General features: G+C 39.4%; 1 pseudogene; it reads right to left on the bottom strand.

Annotated features, from left to right (window-relative positions):
• Positions 1-1,262: 1,262 nt before the first annotated feature.
• Positions 1,263-2,188, bottom strand: LOC127212194 (glyceraldehyde-3-phosphate dehydrogenase-like; annotated as a pseudogene).
• Between the last annotated feature and the right edge of the window lie 17,826 nt (positions 2,189-20,014).

Genomic DNA, 20,014 nt, shown 5'->3' with positions numbered 1-20,014 from the left:
CTCTCTCTCTCTCTCTCTCTCTCTCTCTCTCTCTCTCTCTCTCTCTCTCTCTCTCTCTCTCTCTCTCTCTCTCTCTCCCCCTGAGTACACAAACCAGGCAGGTTTCATGGATGTAAAACAATTTTAAACCAGCAACATGGTTGCTCTGGACAGGGCCTACCTAGGTCTGTGTGACCAGGCTGTGATATAGATCCACTCTGAGCATACACCTTTAATCCCTCTGGCTGGAACTTAGTACACACATTTAATCCAAAAAATAAAAAATAAAAAGTCTAATCGAGCGGCAGACAAAATGACACGTCAGAGAACAATGTGAAAGAATGAGTCAGAGATAAGATATACCCGACTATCAGTATAACAGAGCACAGAGAGAGAGAGAGAGAGAGAGAGAGAGAGAGAGAGAGAGAGAGAGAGAGAGAGAGAGAACGCAGGGGAGTTTGTGGAAACAGTAAGGTAGAGTTTGGGAGTATAGTACAGTTCAGTGCAGTGCAACTGAGTGCAGTTCAGTTTGTGGAGTTAAAGCTAATTTTTCCAAGCAGAGAAATTTAATAAGAAGCTGAGAGAAGCCAGTTGTAATCAGTCAGCTTGGAGAAGAATTTTGAGCCAGAAGAGCTGAGTTCAACCAGCTGGCCAGAGTTCAGAAAGGACTCAAAAATGTGAACTTATTCAGCAGTAAGTCTCAAGGCTGAAAACAATCTAGGCCTAGGTCAGTAGAGGGAAGCTGGAAAATTAGATTGTGTGGAAGCCAGAAGCTTCCAGATGTACATATAGTTAGATAGAAATGTTCTGTTCTCAGCCCACGCCATGTAATTAATTGTAAAGCTTAGGTACTGCTCTCATGCATCCTCTCTTCTGAGAGAAAAAGACTACATTTACACATGGGTGTACAAACTTTGCCTGGTGTGCTCATGTAAATAAACCTGTGTGTGTGTGTCTGTGTGTCTGTGTATCTCTGTGTGTGAGTGTGTGTGTGAGTGTGTGTGTGTGTGTGTGTGTGTGTGTGTGTGTGTGTGTGTGTGTGTACAGTAAACTTTATTGATGATATTCAAGAGAGTGGGGATCCCTGGACCCCTCCTGTTATTATAGAGTTCTGGGATGGACACTGTGAGGGAGATGCTCACTGTCAGGGGTAAGTTGGGACAGGGACTCCTCAGCAGCCAAGGGCTTCTCTCTTGCTCTCATATCCTTGCTGGAGTGGGTGATCTGGGGCTTCATACTCCTTGGAGGCCATGATGCCCACCACCCTGCAGCTGTAGCATTATTTATTGCCAGGAAATGAGCTTTTTGAAGTTGTCTTTGAGAACAACTCTCGCCCCAGCATCAAAGGTGGGAGAATGGGGGTCGCTGATAAATCTGCAGGAGACAACCTGGTCCTCGGGGCAAGTCCAGGATGCCTTTGGTATGCCCTCGGATGCCTGCTTTACTGCATTCTTGATGTCATCATACTTGGCAGCTTTTTCTGGCTGACATGTCATATCCATGGTAGACCCATTTCATGTCCCTTCATGTAGGAGCGTGGAAGGCCATGCCAGTGAGCTTCCCATTAGTCTCTGGGATGACCTTGCCCACAGCCTCTGGAGCACCAGTAGATGCAGGGATGATGTTCTCAGTAGCCCCAGGGCCATCAAAGCACAGCTTCCCAGAGGGGCCATTCACAGTCTTCTTGGTAGCAGTGATGGTACAGATTGTGGTCATCAGTCCTTCCAAGATGCCAAAGTTGTCATGGGTGACCTGGACCAGGGGTGAAAAGCAGTAGGTGGTGCAGGAAGCACTGCTGACAATCTTGAGTGAGTTGTCATAATTCTTGTGGTTCACACCCATCACAAGCATGAGGGCATCCACAGAAGGGGTAGAGATGATGACCCTTTTGGCTCCACCCTTCAAGTGGGCTCCAGCCTCCTCCTCCATGGTGAAGACACCAGCAGACTCCACAACATACTCAGCACCAGCAGCGGCATCCCATCTGATGTTAGTGGGATCTTGCTCCTGGAAGACGGCGATGGACTTCCAGTTGAAGACAAGCTTTCCCGTTCTTGGCCTTGACTGTGCCACTGATCTTGCCGTGGACAGAGTCATACTCGAACATGTAGATGACATAGTGGAGGTCAGTGAAGGGGTCATTGATGGCCACAATCTTCACTTTGCCAGATGAGCAGGCAGCCCTGGTAACCAGGTGCCATATTTGCATTCCCTCAGACCTTCACCATCCTGTCTAAGAAGTGAGGCTGGGACGGCACAAGACAAAGCAGCTGCCTCTGTAACAGGGAGGAGCAGAGAGCCATGTAAGAAAATCTTAACAAAGCACTTCTTGCCAAGTACTACACTAAAGAAAATCAGAAAGTCAACGACAACACATTTGGAACTATGAGGACTTCAGCAGGATTGAATAAAACAACAGCATAGCTGCATCCCATTGCATGATTCCTTGCCTTTATTTCTGTGCTCAATGGAAACCTTTACCATGTGCTGCTTTGTGCAGCTTCTAATTTGGAAACTCTTGATGGACGAAGCTCTTCCCCATCACCCTCCAGTCTTAAAACTTGAGTTTTGCTTTGCTTCAGTTTGTCTTTCTAGCAAATGTGAAGGTTGAAAAATGAAAGTGATTCCTTGTGAGTTTAATTAATGGAAATGTCAAATATGGAAACAGAATACATTTGTCCTGCACTGGGTGGCTGTAGCAACGCCCATGATATATGTGTATATTTGTCTTTCTTTAGACAGATTGACTGGCCCATGCCCTGCACCGTTTGCTACTTTTTAAACAATGCAGACAGCTTTCAAGTTCGGATGCTGAATGCATCTTACTTTTTGTACAAACCTTATATTTAAATATAAAAGGGTGTGATGTTTTGTTTGGTAGGATGTGATATTTCATTGGCGGTGGCTATTGAGTAGTTGTGACTGCTGTGGAGTGCTCCAAATGTTCTTTATTATCAATTAATTCAGCACCTGTCATCAATTAGAGTGCTACAGTCTAATGCAAATTTCAGTCTCCATTATTTTGCAATGATGTGCCTCTCATAAGACTGGCCTACTCCCTTTTTATTACATTCATTTAGAATAATTTGTGACTGCAATATTTGTTGCCAATCAATTCTACTAAAAATTAATCAACAAATTATTGAAATTAGAGTCAAGTACAAACACTTAGAAACAAATTTATTAAGGCCACACTGGATTAATATTAGATTTGTGTACTTAGTGAATCTTCCTGAAGATATATTGATTATGTATATGTATTTTACAAAGGCATATTTCAATAAATTACTTTATTATAATAGCTAAAATTGATAAAATTTAGATTTCCAATGTTAAAATGATATTTTATTTCTATTTAGTAAAAAATTAAATTAATGAAAAGTGTCTTATGAAGATTTGTAGGTTTATCACAAAAAATATAAATGATTGATTGATGCCTTGCTTAAAAATATATCAAAATAGGAATAGTTAGTTTTGTACTGCAGATTGAAAGTGTGTTGGTTGTAAAAATTAATATTTTGGCATCCTAATCCTTAGTGTGATGGTATTTGAAGGTAGTACCTTTGAGAGTGAAGAAGAGGTAATTAAGTTATGAAGATAAACTTCATGATGAGGTCACTGTTCTACAAGGAGATGAAGGGAAAGCACCAACCATCCCTACTATGTGGTAATGCAACAAGATGTCTCTTTGCAAACCAGAAAGAAGGTCCTTATAAAAAACTGGAGTGGCTAGAAACTTGACTGAGTCCTTCCTACCTCTTTTGAATTGTGAAGTATGAATTTCTACTGTGTAAAAACCCTAGTATGTGCTATTTTTCTTTTAACAGACTAAGCTAAATCAGTATTATTAGTCCAATTTTTAAAGTGTTGATACTAATGTTTTCCAATATAAAACTGATCATTATGAAGGAAATTGAAATGATTTATCTGGCTCCAATGTCTTTTATAAGTAATCAGTAAAATAAGTACGTTTCCTAAGTAATTTACCTCTTCACCTGTGCAGGTTTTTCTTTTCTCAGTAACTCAAGAAGTGGAATATTCATTGATGAATTTTGTATATTGAACCATACGCCTGAGATGAGGCATACTTGGTCATAGTGGATGATATTTTTGATGCGTTTTTCTATTTGGTTTTTGGGTATTATATTGAGTATTTATGTGGTTTAGGTATCAAGGTGACTGTGGCCTCACAGAATGAGTTTGGTAATGTTCCTTCTGTTTCTATTTTGTGGAATAGTTTGAATACTTTTTTTTTTTTGAGTCTTTTATTTATTTATTTATTTATTTATTAATTTATTCTTGTTACATCTCAATGTTTATCCCATCCCTTGTATCCTCCCATTCCCCCCCCCATTTTCCCATTATTCCCCTCCCCTATGACTGTGCCTGAGGGGGATTACGTCCCCCTGTATATTCTCATAGGGTATCAAGTCTCTTCTTGGCTACTTGCTGTCCTTCCTCTGAGTGCCACATTAGCTCTTCTTCTGGAGATCTTGGTAGAATTCTGAGCTGAATCCATCTGGTCCTGGGCATTTTTTTTTAATGGGAGGCTTTTGATGACTGCTTCCATTTCCTTAGTGGATACAGGACTATTTCATCTGTTTATCTTATCTTGCTTCAATGTTAGTGACTGTACTTTATCAAGAAAGTTGTCCATTTCATTTAGATTTTCAAATTTTGTGGGATATAGGTTTTGGAAGGAAGATGTAATGATTCTTTGGATTTCTCTCCTGTATGCTGTTATGTCTCCCTTTTCATTTCTCATTTTGTTGATTTGGATAGTATCCCTCTGACTTTTGGTTAGTTTGGCTAAGGGTTTATCTATCTTGTTTATTTTCTCAAAGAACCATCTTAATATAGTAAAAAATGGCAATCATACCAAAATCAATTGACAGATTCAATGCAATTCCCATTAAAATGTCAACACAATTCTTTATATACCTTGAAAAAAGAATTGTCAACTTCATATGGAAAAATAAAAAACCCAGAATAGATAAGACAATCCTATACAGTAAAAGATCTTCTGGGGGTAAATCCATCCCTGATCTCAAGCTGGACCATAGAGCAACAGTAATAAAACTGCATGGTACAGTTATAGAAACAGACTGGTGGATCAGTAAAATGAAATCGAAGACCCAGAAATAAACCCACACACCTAAGGATACTTGATTTTTGACGAAGAAGCCAAATCCATACAATGGAAAAAAGATAGCATCTTCAAGAAATGGTGCTGGTCTAACTGGATGTCTACATGCAGAAAAATGAAGACAGATGCATATCTATCACCCTGTACAGAACTCAAGTTGAGGTGGTTCAAGGGCCTTAACAGAAAACAAGAAACACTAAATCTGTTAGAAGAGAAGGTGGGGGAAGAGCCTTGAGCTCATTGGCACAGATGACAACTTCCTGAACAGAACACCAACAGCTCAGGTTCTAAGATCAACAAGTAATCAATGGGACCTCATGAAACTGAAAAGCTTCTGTAAGGCAAAGATCACTGTCAAGAGAACAAAACGACAGCTTACAGACTGGGAAAAGATCTTCACCAACCCTACATCTGACAAAGTGCTAATATTCAATATATATAAAGAACTCCAGAAATTAAACACCAGTAAACCAAATTATCCAATTAAAAATGGGGTAGAGAGCTAAATAGTGAATTCTCAAAAGAATAATATTGAATGGCCTAGAACCACTTAAAGAATTGCTCAATGTCCTTAGTCGTCAAGGAAATGCAAATCAAAAGGAGTCTGAGATTTCATTATATACCTATCAGAATGGCTAAGATAAAAAATTCCAGTGACTGCACATGCTGGCAAGAATGTAGAGAAAGAGGAACACTCTTCCATTGCTTGTAGGAGTGCAAACTAGTACAACGACTTTGGAAATCAATCTGGTGCTTTCTCAGAAAATTGGGAATAGCTCTATCTTAAGTCCCAGCAATACCATTCCTAGGAGTATACCCAAAAGATGCTCCACCATACAACAAGGACATTTGCTCTAATGTGTTCATTGTGGTGTTATTCTGCTCTTTGATCACTTCCCCCCTGCAGGGTACCTTACTAGGCCACGAAGGAAAAGCATATAGGCAGTCCTGATGACCCGTGATAAGCTGGAGTCAGTCCTGATGACCCATGATAAGCTGGAGTCAGTTGGTAGAGGACAAGGGCTCCCCCTCTCTGAGGTGAGGCATAGAGGGGAACAGAGAAGGAAGGTGTGACAGGGAGGAGACGAAGGAGGGGGCTATGATTGGGATATAAAGTAAATAAATATTTTAAAATAATTTAAAATAAAAAATAAATAAGAAATTGAGTATATTTTGTAAACTATCATATTGCTCCTTAAAAATCAGTTTACAAATCCCTGTAAAGTAAAACATACTGTTCTGAAAATGCTGTTAACAGATTTGTAAGCATTGGCCTACATAATTCTTTCTTCTTTTAATGATAAGCAGCCTTATTTTGATTCTTTTTGTTTGAGGTTGTCATGGAAAAGTTTGTATGAACATCCCATCGATTCTTGTCAAAAGTGCCACAATTTCTGCTTAATCCAATCAAACACAATAAAACATTCCAAGTGAGTGTACAATGATGGTGTAAGTGTATATATTGATAGAGGGTAGCTCTAGCAAAAACAAAACAAAATACACAAACATGATTAAAGAATCCAACATCTTGGATGTTGAAATTTCTAGGTAAATGTGTAGCAATCAATACTTTCGTTGATTACTCTCTTGGAAGACTCCTCACCTTTGCTTAACTCATCCACGTGAGTATCTTTGATAGACAGTCTTGTTTCTTACTGCTTCCAGGGGTCATGTTACCCATAGCTTTCATTTTCCTACCCATTATTCAATGTTTAACTCAACTCTTAAGTGCTCCTTGGTTGCTTAAACTACATTTGAATGCAGTTGGTTTAATTTCCCTGAAAAGGAAAAAAGTATATTGGGCAAACATGGTTATGGCAAAATACAGACTTGGCTTCCATTTAGCCTCCTGATATAAGGTTTCTACAATCCTTAGACTTTCCAGAATGACTTTATATGGTGATTCTCATAGTTCTTAATAGATTCAGGATTAACACTAGTTGTCACAGACTGAGGTGTTATTGGACATCAGTCTTATCTACCCTTAGAGGTAGATAGAACCCTGAAGCTTAACTTTATCACAAAACACCAGTTATTTAACCAGTTGTACCCATGTGATGAAACATCCACAAATCCCAAAGTACTAAGTTAAGGGACTTTGAAAATGAGTAAGCATATGAGAGCTCCTGGAGAGTGGCCATCAGGAAGGGTCATGAAAGCCCTAGCCATCTATTCCTGTACCTGAAGAGATGGATCTCCTCCATATGTTTATCTGCATCCTTTGTCCTTTATAATAAACACTTCAACATAGGTAAAGTTCTTTCCTGAATTCTCTGAGCCTCTCCAGCACTTTAGTCAAACCGAAGGAAAGGAGATGTCAGGAACCAAGTTCATCCAAGGTTTTCTGGAGCACAAGGCAGAAACTATTACCTCTGAAGTATAGAGTAATCTGGGGGCCTGGGCACTCAGTCTACGGGATGGGAGGATCCCTCTAAGCAGATAGTATGTGAGTAAAACTTAATCACAGGGCATTCACAGTCATACGTCGTTATCCAGCAGTTGACCCTAAGATATGCTTTTGAGGACTTCATTTTTATACTCTATGCTTCTTCAAGTTTTACTGGAAATTTGTGAGAATGGTAACAAGTTTTACTCTTTTATTATCAGTATCCAACTCAAAGATTTCTTTCATATTGAACTTATATTTGAATACTTACTCCAGAATATGGGATAAATAACCTTGTGTTTCAAACAGGATGTGCGTCAAAGTATGATAGGTGCTTCTGAATCTAACTTCTCAGTAAATTTCTACTAAGGATTCTGATACAGTTGATTCTTATGTAATCAACAATAGTTCAGAAGAGAACATGAATACTTCAAGCTCACAAAAATATTGTGAGAACATACTAAGTATCCTTAACAGTTCCCAGATGTCTCTGTTGGCTATAGCATACAAACATGAAAGTATCTTTTTAAAATATATACTCTACATAATGTTTTGTAGATACAGCCATCTCCTCATAAAGAGATAGCTAACTTATGTGAGAACTACTGTTAACATGCTGTTTGTGACTGAGGGTGTCTGTTTTGTTTATCCTGGTATGCAGAGTGAGGGAGCTGAAAACACAGACTGAAGAGATTTAATAGCAAGTAGAGTAAAGGTATGAATAGAAATAAGGGCCTGGAGAGATGGCTCAGTGGTTAAGAGCGCTGCCTGCTCTTCCAAAGGTCCTGAGTTCGATTCCCAGCAACCACATGGTGGCTCATAACCATCTGTAATGTGATATGGCGCCCTCTTCTGGCTTGCAAGAATACATGCAAGCAGAGCACTGTGTACATAATAAATAAATAAATATTAAAAAAAAAAAAGAAAGAAATAATACGGCAAGTCAAAACTCACCAGACCCATAGGAAAAAAAGATTTTACTTTGCATTTAATATCATTAATGTAAGAGATCAGCTAATGCTTTGGTTACCATCATTGGAGTAAAGTTAGTTTTCTTTGCAGAATATCTAAACAGATGGCTTTTCTCTGGAGAGATTCTGCCACTCACCAGGTACATGGCAATATCCAAGACCACAAACTCCATCACTAGTGCACCAGTCATCGGGGTCTGTTTGGTATCTAGGTTGTAGAGCCCACACTAGTGCACCAGTCATCAGGGTCTGTTTGGTATCTAGTTTGTAGAACCCAATCATGCTTGTAAATGCCCTGAGGCACACAGACTAGCCTCAGAAAATGAAGAAACACCTGGTTCTACTCAACACTACAGAGCCAGAGAAGGCTCTTTGAAATTAATCCATGGAAATATTTCGCATCTCTCTTGTTGCTGCGTCTCCAAAACCTGGCTCGCTGGTGAGTCAATTGCAAGGAAAACGTATTATATCTTTCTACCTAAATTGCGGAACATAAAACAAGGTCTGAGAATCAGAGCAGAGGATGACACAAACAAGCCCCATACCCATGGGAAAAAATCTATTTCTGGAAGAGTTTGGTACTCTGAGTGTGCTGAAAACCTGATAAAAAGTGGGCATCCACTCACTGTCCACGTGTCTTGTGAGTCCAGGCGAAGCTTTACACCACTGTTCAAACCTTAGATGTCCTTTACCACAACTAAGAGAGAATGGAGAGTCTTTGCCACTTCCTGTCATGATCCTGTGTGATCTGACCCCCGATTGCTTCTGTCCCAGGGTGTGACCACTCTGCATCCTTCTTCCTGCGTGGCAGGCACTTTGTCTTTGCCTTCCCACGAACACAGGCGTGTGTGCTTTGTACTCAGTGGCTTCCTATGACTCGGTCGATCTCCTGCAAGTAGTCTCATTATTCTCCCTTTCCTATGGATTATTATTATTATTCTCCAGTGTCTTCCAGTGTCATCCACACATGGAAGAGAGCACTTGGTAACTGGTTTTCAGTTGCTGTTCAGTTACTTTCTATAACTTTCTTTTACTTGGCAGTTTTGTAACTATCTCCCTGTTTACTGTCTGTGTTGCCGCACCACCACGTCCCTAAATGAGTGGGATGTTTAACTTTTCTGTACCTTCGGCACTTAGCGTATGTCCCATAAAATGGCAACTGCCTCATAAATAGTTGTTAAATCAATGAATGTGTGAGTGAGTCAGCATTTACGATAGATAAATTAGTCTCTTGCCTTGACATTTTCATTGCATGATGATTTTTTTTGGCCAAATGGAAGAAATAGATTCTAGCATTTGGAGATTTTAGCCTAACCCTAGAAAGATAGTGGGACAGTAAGAACCATTGGGTGGGCGGGACTTAAGGACTTCAGCAAAGCTACAGAAGTCTATAGACAAATCCTTCTTATGTACAGGGCTTCCATCTCACAGGATGATGTTTAGCAGACCAAGGCCAGTTCATCAACAACCTACCACGCAAAATAGAAACACATTAAATCAATAAGGGAATACACAAGAGAAGACAGGAGGAAAGGAGTGCAAGAGACAGATGAAGCACACACTGCACACGATGACTCAGATACTAGGTTTTGGATTAATCATGTCTGTATTTTAGTCTTTCCTGTCTTACGATTTGTGCACTAGAAAACACAAATGGAGAAGTAAGGAAATAAGAAAAGGAAGAAACCAAATTGATGGTTTTCCAAGCAGAATCCCAAACTCTGCCTATCTTTCCCCATCTCCACTATCCAAGCTCTGTAGTGTGAACCAGTTCAATCGGGAAAGCTGGGCATGGCTCTTCCTGGCTAGGGACTCCCAAATCAACATCCCAAAGCTTAGGGAAGCTGCGATCTAAGGTTTCCTCCTCGTGTGTGCCGATAGACAATCCTTGTATTGTGTAATTAACACAGTAATTTTTGCACCTTCTTGGCACCTGAAGTACCTGGGGTGTAGGTAGAGTAGCTTCTCTTCTAAACTAGTAGAGACTAAATGTAGTATCGACAAAAGAGCAGGAATCTAGTGTGATTCGAGATGGTGTGATTCTGTACCTTTAATAACAACTGTTACTCTGGATTTTAACCAGCAGTATTTTACCATAGTAAATAAATTACCATGATTAAAAAGTTGTGTTTTTTACTTACTGAATGAATGCTAATGCATAGGTGATAAATATCTGATTCTTGAAAGGAATATAGGCTATAAGAAGAAAGCGATAGTTTAAGGGTTGTGTATTGTAACATTGTATAGCAAAAAATGGCATAGTAGCATTTAAGAGGTGGGCAGCAATTTTATAGTACATATTTTAAAAATCATTTCTACATTTCTTTAAATCTAACACTAACTGTTAGATTTATACAAATTTTTCTTTTTACCAGAGTTGAGTTTCTAACAAACACTCCACAGCTACAAGCATGACAACTGCAAAACATCCGCAGACACAAAAGAAGCAGCATTTCTGGAACCCTCAACTTAAGACAGCAAGTGCAGGTGGGTCTCCCTGAGGAAGCGGCATCGATGCACCAGGCACTAACAGGGAGTAGCTGACAACCACACCACGCTCTACAATTACAAACACCAGGTTTCTGTTCCAAACACTTAGAGGTCACACAACAAATTCTAAATGACTGCTGGCTTTAAGATGTCATGAACTGTATTCCCCGTTTTCTTAAAAAAAAAAAAAAAAAAAAAAAAAAAAAATGACTCGTAGCTAATGCAAATTTACAATGCTAAAATTATATTTAAAAATTTCTAATTTTAGCTATTTCAAGGACTCTCCCTTTTGAGTGAGAATAAATGCCACAGTGGTGCAGAAATCACGTTGACTTATACAGTGCACACAACATTTCAGCCATTTAGCTAAATGAGTTCTCTAATTGTAGATCTTAGACTTATGTTTAAGCATAATTTTCAAAACCTTTCCTTGGATCAAAGATGGTTATAACAAACAACTTATTAGCATTAAATGATTTAACTGTGAAATAATTTCTACCTTCCCTGGTTTTAATTAGTAGGTAATTACTCGTGACCTATGTAAGCGTTGTTTAGAAAAATAAAAATGATGTTCTCAAACAAAAGTTCTACTAGAAAAATGAACAACTTTAGTAACGCTCTGTCAGAGGGATTAGGGGTTAATACACACAGGCAGGAAACCTCAGATGGACGTTCTCCTGGGCCCGAGGAGCTCTGGATGAGATACGCGTAATACACTCCCAGTGATCAATACGTGGGGAGCTAGTGAATGGCATGAGAGGTGCTGAGAACAGTAAAAAGTAGGCCTCGCTATGACAGAGATGGCTCAGTGTGAAAAGCAGTCAGAGACCTGAGTTTAAATCCCCAAAGCCACATTAAGCCACGTGTAGTAGCACAGAAGTATAATCCCAGAACTCCTGCAGTGAGATGTGTGACAGGGACAAGATAAACCCCAGAAACTCCTGGCCCATCTAGTCAGTTGTATTCAGTACACACACACACACACACACACACACACACACACACACACACACACGTGTGTGTGCTTTCTCATATGCACATATACAGACACAAAAATAAACATAAAAAGAGAAAAGAAGCAAGATCTAGTGGCAAAATTCTCATTTGGAAAACTGCTGTTAGAAAACAGTAGGGTATTTTGTTCTAGAGAACCCTGCATGAAGATGCGATCATGCCCTCTAGCACACTTTTCCATCACCCATCATGGGGTGCCTGGTAACGCTGGAGTCTAATTGTGCGGACTTTCAACCACCAAAACCTCTTTCCCTCTTCTTCTTCCTTAGCCTCTTCCTCTCCCTTCCCTACCCTCCTCCTCCTCTTCCTCCCTTCCCTTCCTCTCCCCCTCATTAAATCGGCTTGCATGGCTCACGGAGCTTCAGAGAACTGCCTGGGATTGCAGGTGGGTGTCAATACACCTAGACTTGTTTTTCTGTGTGTTCTAAGGACCAAACTCTGTTCCTCCTGCTTCCAAGGGGAACACTTTAAAAACTGAGCTCTCTTCCCAGCTTCTACTTTCTTTAACAAGTTAGCTGACTTTGGGTGCTCTGATACAGTAATAAGAAGTTGACAGATAACAGTGAAACATGCAGGTCACTGACTGAAATTGGAGAAATAAGGAAGGAAATGCCTTAGGCTACAGATGAAGTGAGTCTGGACAGCTATAGTCTTCGCAGGATAGTCTGAGTGATTATTTCTGGCCCAACAGAAGTGCAAAAGAAAGACTGTCGTGTCCCTGACCCATGTAAATAAAATGTAACGAATTAGCAGGTACTTTAGCACTTAGTTCACGTCTAAGGATACACCAAGTAACTGCCTTGAAGATATGTCTAGAGAAAACTCTGGCCATTGATTTTTTTTCTCTCAGAATAGACATGGCAAACAGGGAGAAAAACAAACGAAAAACGGTGACTGAACTGACCTTCACTATGTAAGCCGTGAAATTATTCATTTCCCAAGGTACAACTCTCTCTGTGGGTATGTCAGCTGTTCCCATTATAATGCTATGTATACATCTTAACAGTGCACAATAACAATTGCCATTGTCTAAAAAGCCAGTGAGTTCATCTGACCTAAGCTAAGCTTACCTGAGCAACGTTAGGGCAGGCTGCAGGGACTGGGCCAGCTGTGCTTTTCGGTGAACATCTGTCAGTCGGAAGGACCAACTCTGCTTTCTATGTCTCTGATTTTTTTTAGAGCAGCAAGTTGTCCAGGAAGTATATTCTCACCAAGTGACAAAAGCTCAAGAGAGCAAGTAGGGTCACAGGACACCGTTTTAGACTTATCAGTGAGCCTGACACACTGTTATCCTTACTCTTACCGGTCAGCAAAGGGCAGCAGGGTACCTAGAATCACACTCAGATTGTGTCTCTGTTGTATGTGATGAGGGCACAATGATGACGAACTTGGAGGAAAGGCTAAGGGGGAAAAAAATTAAAGAGAACAGAGAAATCTGTTTATCTAAATTGCAAGCTTGACAAGTCTACTTGTATTTTGACTACAGAGAAATACTTTCTTAGCTTCAAAAAATTGACTGATTGGATACTGTAAGAGAAAAATTCACAACAATTTGCCTGTTGTTTAGCAGGTTTCTTGTCAGTCACCCAACATAATAAACATGTGTATACACATGTAAAAGCGTTGCAACTCGGGTGTGCTTTAATATGTATGCATGTGTGAGTATTTTGGTTGCATCATTGTGAGTATATCATATGTGCGTAGTGACGGGTGCCAAACCCTCTGGGGCTGGAGTTCCAGATGGTTATGAGCTCCCTTGTGGGTGCTGTGACCTGAACTCAGGTCCTCTGCAGAAACAGAAAACGCTCTTGATGCCTGAGCCGTCTTCCCTCAGGAGTGCCTTCTATTTGAAGATACTTCCCGAATACTCCAACCGACCATTATTTTAGAGGTGAATCAGAAGATGTTAACGTAAAAATATTTCCACTGCTGGCAAGATTGTATGCGCAAAAATGCGTGCTCAGCGATGTGTCAGTTAGAATGCTGTGTCTAGTGTGATGGGATCAGACTTCAGGGGACTCATTCAGCATTGTTTCTGTAGTCGTTTATGAGACTTAGGTAAGAGAAATGACTCAGTCAACACTGCCGACGGGACAGGGCAAATTTGAGGGAACGTCTTGGTACCATCAGTGGGACCAGAGGCTTTGTTATAAAATGATCCCAACCTTCTGCCTTCTTTGAAGCTCAACTGAATATGTAGTGGATGTTTTAAGGAGAAATTACAATTCTTTTTCTCTTAATACTAACGGCTCCCTCTTTGCTGTCTGTAATTGATTTAGTACCAGAAGAAATGTCTTGCAGACGCACAGGTTTAGGGTTCCCTTCAGACCACATCTGATATCTTCAGCATCTCATGGGATTGCCCCCACGTGTAGTCTGAGAGAAATGCCTGACTCAGCAAAAAAGTGATGGCTAAGATCAAGTTCAGGTGCTGAGTTCAAGGATAAGCAAATCCTCACTGGGGCCAATTACACTTCCTATTGAATCCTCACCCCAGTCGGCATAGTGAAAGTCTTGACATGAGCCTAAAAATAATCATTCCTGAGAAGAGACTTAGAGCAATATGATGGCCTACACATCAGAGCGAGAAGACTTATCCTGCCCCCCCCCCCGCCAAAGACCAACCACATCAGAGCGAGAAGACTTATCCTGCCCCCCCCCGCCAAAGACCAACCACATCAGAGCGAGAAGACTTATCCTGCCCCCCCCAAGACCAACCACATCAGAGCGAGAAGACTTATCCTGCCCCCCCCCCCAAAGACCAACCTCCTTACTTTGGAAATGTGATTTTTAAAACTTAAACCAAGATAACCTGTACGGTAATGTGTGCAGCTGAAAAATGAGAATTACTGACTTTAATGGAGAAATAACAGAAGAATATAAGCTAGCCTATACATATAATGGTAAATAAGAAAAGCCAAGAGGCTAACAATGTGAGAAACTAAATCACTTATATTAAATATTAAAATGAAGCCACATGCAAGTGAGATACATATGTAAAAGGCAAATACACTAAAAATATCGAGACCAATACACAGAAATTTTAAGGTAAGATTGTCCTGGAGATACAGAGAATCATTGTCACAGCAAGTGTGTAGAAGGGGCATCAGCAATTAAGGAAAGGTTTCCATTTTTTTATCATTGAAGCAGGATTTGTGTTTTCAAGTTTTGTTATTTGCAATATATTGCTTTTTATAAGTTACGCATTTAACAATAATTTCACTAACAGAATACTGGGATATAGTCTATTGTGATCTTTAATCATCAAGAGTGACAAACTTTTTCTCCCTAAAACTGACACCAAAACACAATTTTGGGTCCTTCGAATCATTTTTTTAAAAATGCCAATCAAAATGGCACTAAAAGCAAGGGCCCAGGCATAGGACAGCTGGTGCAATAAATTATCCATGGAGTGAAAATGAGAAAACGTGCGTAGCATCTCAGTGTAGGCAAATTTTATCTGGCATTTTGATGGATGCTGGGTAAACACTGACCATCACACACTATGCGTGTGTTCAAACAGCATGTGCTGAGCGGAAGAAACGCAGGGATGGTCAGTTCTCACCCAGTCACAGAGAAAACTAGACTCCTAAGAACTTCCCAAAGAGAGGCACCGTTTCCTTTAAGGGGTTTAAGGAGTCTATTGCCAAGAAGTTATCAGTCAGAAATTTTAGGAATGGCCCTTTTGAGAGTAAAGCCACTCTATGTGGGATGCAGAAGGTAGTGATAAGTTTCCTGGAACAAGGCACATCCAATGACTATGTGTCCAGAACGCCGGAGAGAGGACTGCAGTAGATTGAAGGAAAAGAGAAAAATAGGAAAAGAATAAGGTAACCAGGTTTTTCCTTTTGTTAATTTTGGCCTTATTGCTCAGTCATTGTTCTCTGCATAACAACCTTTTCTAATTTATTTCTCTCTACTCCTAGAGAGGACTAGTCCTAGAGATATAAAGGAAATACACAAAGGCTTTCTGTATATAGGTGTGTAACTTCTACACACATCAGCAAACCTCAATTACCATTCAGGTTTCAAATGTATTTAGCATATAGAAATATGTCTCTGATATATATATATATACACACATAGATAATATATTTATTTATTCACTAGAATATTTATTCATTAGAATTCAATTATAGTGTAATAAGATTGTTGATTTTTAAACCTTATTTTGAATTCTGTTATTTTTTTAGTAGGTGGAGACTAAAAGGAACTGGAAAATTATTCCCTGTTAACATGAGAAGATAAGACAGATAGTACTGTACTTTGTGTCTTTTTTCTATTGAAGGCATGTTATTAACTATCATTTGACTCTGGTTTGTCAGACTATGAAACAATTGATTGTTTTAATAGTCGCAAAAGAGCTGTCACTTTAAAATGTTTCTTAAGATAAGGTTTGTAATCACTTCCTACATGAACTAAATTGCACCAATTTTCACTGTTCAGCATGTGATGCTCTAACAATGTAACATTAAACATGTCTCGGGTGCAAAAATGGCTATATGGGAGAAACCTAAGAATAAGTACTTCATTGTGTATTTTCAAAAGATATAACAATTATCTTGCTTCTGTGCTTTCAAATCCATAGCTGTCTCATTTTCTTTAGTTCAGTGTTCAATAAGAGTTATCTAATTTTATGAAAAGTAACTAAGATGTTACATTTCCTGTATAGTGGGATGGAATAAAATAACTATCATAAAGCCTTCTGTAGCCTTCATTAAAACTGTATGTGTTTTGTTTTTACCAGCCATTTGTTCTGTATTCACCAGATGATAGTAAGCATTTACTTTTTTATTATTTTTCTTCCATTTATTTAGTTATGTATTTATTTTCTTTAATCCCTTTACAGCCTGATCTCAACACCTTCCCTTCTCTCCTCCCACTTCTACCCTTACATTTCCCTCCTCCCTTCCCCCTACTCTTCTTCTTAGGGAAGGGAAAGCCCCTCATGGGTATCAACCCATTCTGACATATCAAGTCACAACAGGGCTAAGTGCATCCTCTCCCACTGAGGCCAGACACAGCAGCCCAGCTAGAGGAAAAGGGTCAAAGATGTCCTCACACTCCTCCAATTGGTACTGGCATAATAACGGACAGGTAGATCAATAGAAAGAGATAGAAGATACAGAAATAAAACCACAGACCTACAGTCACTTGATTTTCAACAAAAAAGCCAAATCCATAAAATGGAGAAAAGAAAGCATCTTTAACAAATGGTGCTGGTCTAACTGGATGTCTGCATGTAGAAGAATGCAAATAGATCCATATTTATCATCCTGTACTACACTCAAATCCAAATGGATTAAAGACTACAACATAAAAGTAGATATATTAAGTCTAATAGAAGAGAAAGTGGGGCATACCCTTGAACTCATTAGCATAGGAGAGAACTTTCTGAACAGAACACCAATAGCTAAGGCACTAAAATTAAAAATTAAATGGAACCTCATGAAACTGAAAATCTTCTGTAATGAAAAAATACTGTTAATAGGACAAAACGGCTATCCACAGAATAACAATAGATCTTCACCAACCCTACATCTGACAGAGGACTAATATCCAAAATATATAAAGAACTTAAGAAATTAAACACCAACAAACCAAACAACCCTATTAATAAACAGAGTACATCCTTTCTCCATATCTCTTCAATATAGTTCTTGAAGTTCTAGTCAGAGCAATAAGACAAGAAAAAGAGATCAAGGGGATCCAAACGGGAAAGGGGGAAGTCAAATTATCCCTATTCGCAGATGATATGATAGTATACACAAGTGACCCCCAAAATTCTACCAAAGAACTCTTATAGCTGAAAAACAACTTCAGCAGAGTGGTTAGATACAAAATTAACTGAAAAACACCAGCAACCTTACTGCATACAAATGACAATCATGCTGAGAAAGAAATTAGGGAAACTACACCCTTCACAATAGCCACAAGCAAGGTAAAGTATCTAGAAACAACTCTAACCCAGCAAGTGAAAGACTTGTTTGAAAAAAACTTCAAATCTCTGAAGAAAGAGATGGAACATGACATCAGAAGATGGAAAAATCTTCCTTGTTCATGGATCAGGAGAATTAACACAGTAAAAATGGCCATCTTACCAAAAGCAATTTACCGATTCAATGCAATCCCTATCAAAATATCTACACAATAAGACATTGAAGGATCAATTCTTAATTTCATTTGGAAAAACAAAAAAACCTGAATACCTAAATCAATCCTGTACAATAAAAGATCCTCCAAGGAATCTCCATACCTGATCTCAAGCTGTACTATAGAGTAACAGTAATTAAAACAACATGGTACTGGCATAGAAATAGGCTGGTTGACCAATGGAATCAAATCGAAGAGCCAGAAATAAATCCACACACATATGGACACTTGATTTTTGACAAAGAAGCCAAATCCATTCAATGGAAAAAGGGCAGCATCTTCAACAAATGATGCTGGTCTAACTGCATGTCTATATGTAGAAAGATGTAATCAGATCTATTTTTATTACCATTCACAAAACTCAAGTACAAGTGGATTAAAGACCTCAACATAAAACCAGAGACAGTAAATCTGTTAGAAGAAAAAGTGAGAAAGAGCCTGGAACTCATTGGCACAGGAGGCAACTTCCTGAACAGAACACCAACAGCCCAGGCCTTAAGGTCAACAATTAATAAATGGGACCTCATGAGGCTGAGAAGCTTCTGTAAGACACTGTCAACAGAACAAAGTGACAGCCTGCAGACTACTTCGGACAAACTGCTAATATCAAAAATATATAAGGAGCTCAAGAAATTAAACACCATCAAACCATTAACCCAATTAAGAAATGGGGCTCGGAACTAAACAGAGAATTCTCAGCAGAGGAATGTTGAATGGCTGAAAAACACCTAAAGAAATACTCAAGATCCTTACTTATCAGAGAAATGCAAACCAAAACGATTCTAAGATTCCATTTTATACGCATCAGAATGGCTAAGATCAAAAACTCAGGTGACAGCATATGCTGGCGAGGATGTGGAGAAAGGGGAACACTCCATTGCTGGTGGGAGTGCAAACTTGTACAACCACTTTAGAAATCAATCTGGCACTTTCTCAGAAAACTGGAAATAGAGCTACCTCAAGTCCCAGCTATTCCACATCTTGGAATATACCCAAAAGATGCTCCACCATACAACAAGGACATATGCTCAACCATGTTCATAGCAGCCTTATTCATAAAAGCCAGATCCTGGAAAAAACCTAGATATCTCTCAGTTGAAGAATGGATAGAGAAACTGTGGTACTACTGAACTATTTAAAAAAAAAAAAAAAGGAAATCCTGAAATTTGCAAGCAAATTGATGGAACTAGAAATGATCATCCTGAATGAGTTAACCCAGACCCAGAAAGATACACATGGTATATACTCAATTATAATTGGACACTAGCCCATCAGAGATGTCCCCTCAAAGTCTTCACTTACTTGGTGATTGGTATAGATACTGGGACTTCCTCTTGGGACTCTAGGTGGGAGAAGTAAGGAAGAATAAGGAAATAGAAGGATCCAGAGGGTCATAGAAAACCACAAGAAGACTATTAAGGCTGGCATATCTGGACCCAGGTGGGTCAGCTCAAACTACTGTACCAACCAAGGACAATGCATGCAGTAAACCTAGAACTCCTATGCAAATCTAGCCAATGGACACCACATTCTCCACAATTGTGTGGAGAACAGGGACTGACTTGGACATGGACTCTGGTGCCCCCTTGGTGGGGAAATCTGGTGACACTCAGAGGAAGAGTAAGCAAGCTACCAGGAAGAGTCCTGATAGGCTGTGATCTTATAATGGGGACTGAGGCCCCAATCTGGGAAGGAGGAGGAACAGGAAAATACAAGTGAGGGGATAACAATTGAGATATAATTTGAATAAATTACTTAAATAAAAAAGAGAAAAAGTAAAAAATAAATAAATGGGGTACAGAGCTGAAAAGAGAATTCTCAACAGAGGAATCTTTAATGGCCAAGAAGCACTTAAAGAAATGATCAACATTCTTA

Source organism: Acomys russatus, chromosome 30, assembly GCF_903995435.1.
Source record: "Acomys russatus chromosome 30, mAcoRus1.1, whole genome shotgun sequence".
NCBI classification, from domain to species: domain Eukaryota; kingdom Metazoa; phylum Chordata; class Mammalia; order Rodentia; family Muridae; genus Acomys; species Acomys russatus.
This window is presented reverse-complemented; position numbering and strand designations above follow the sequence as displayed.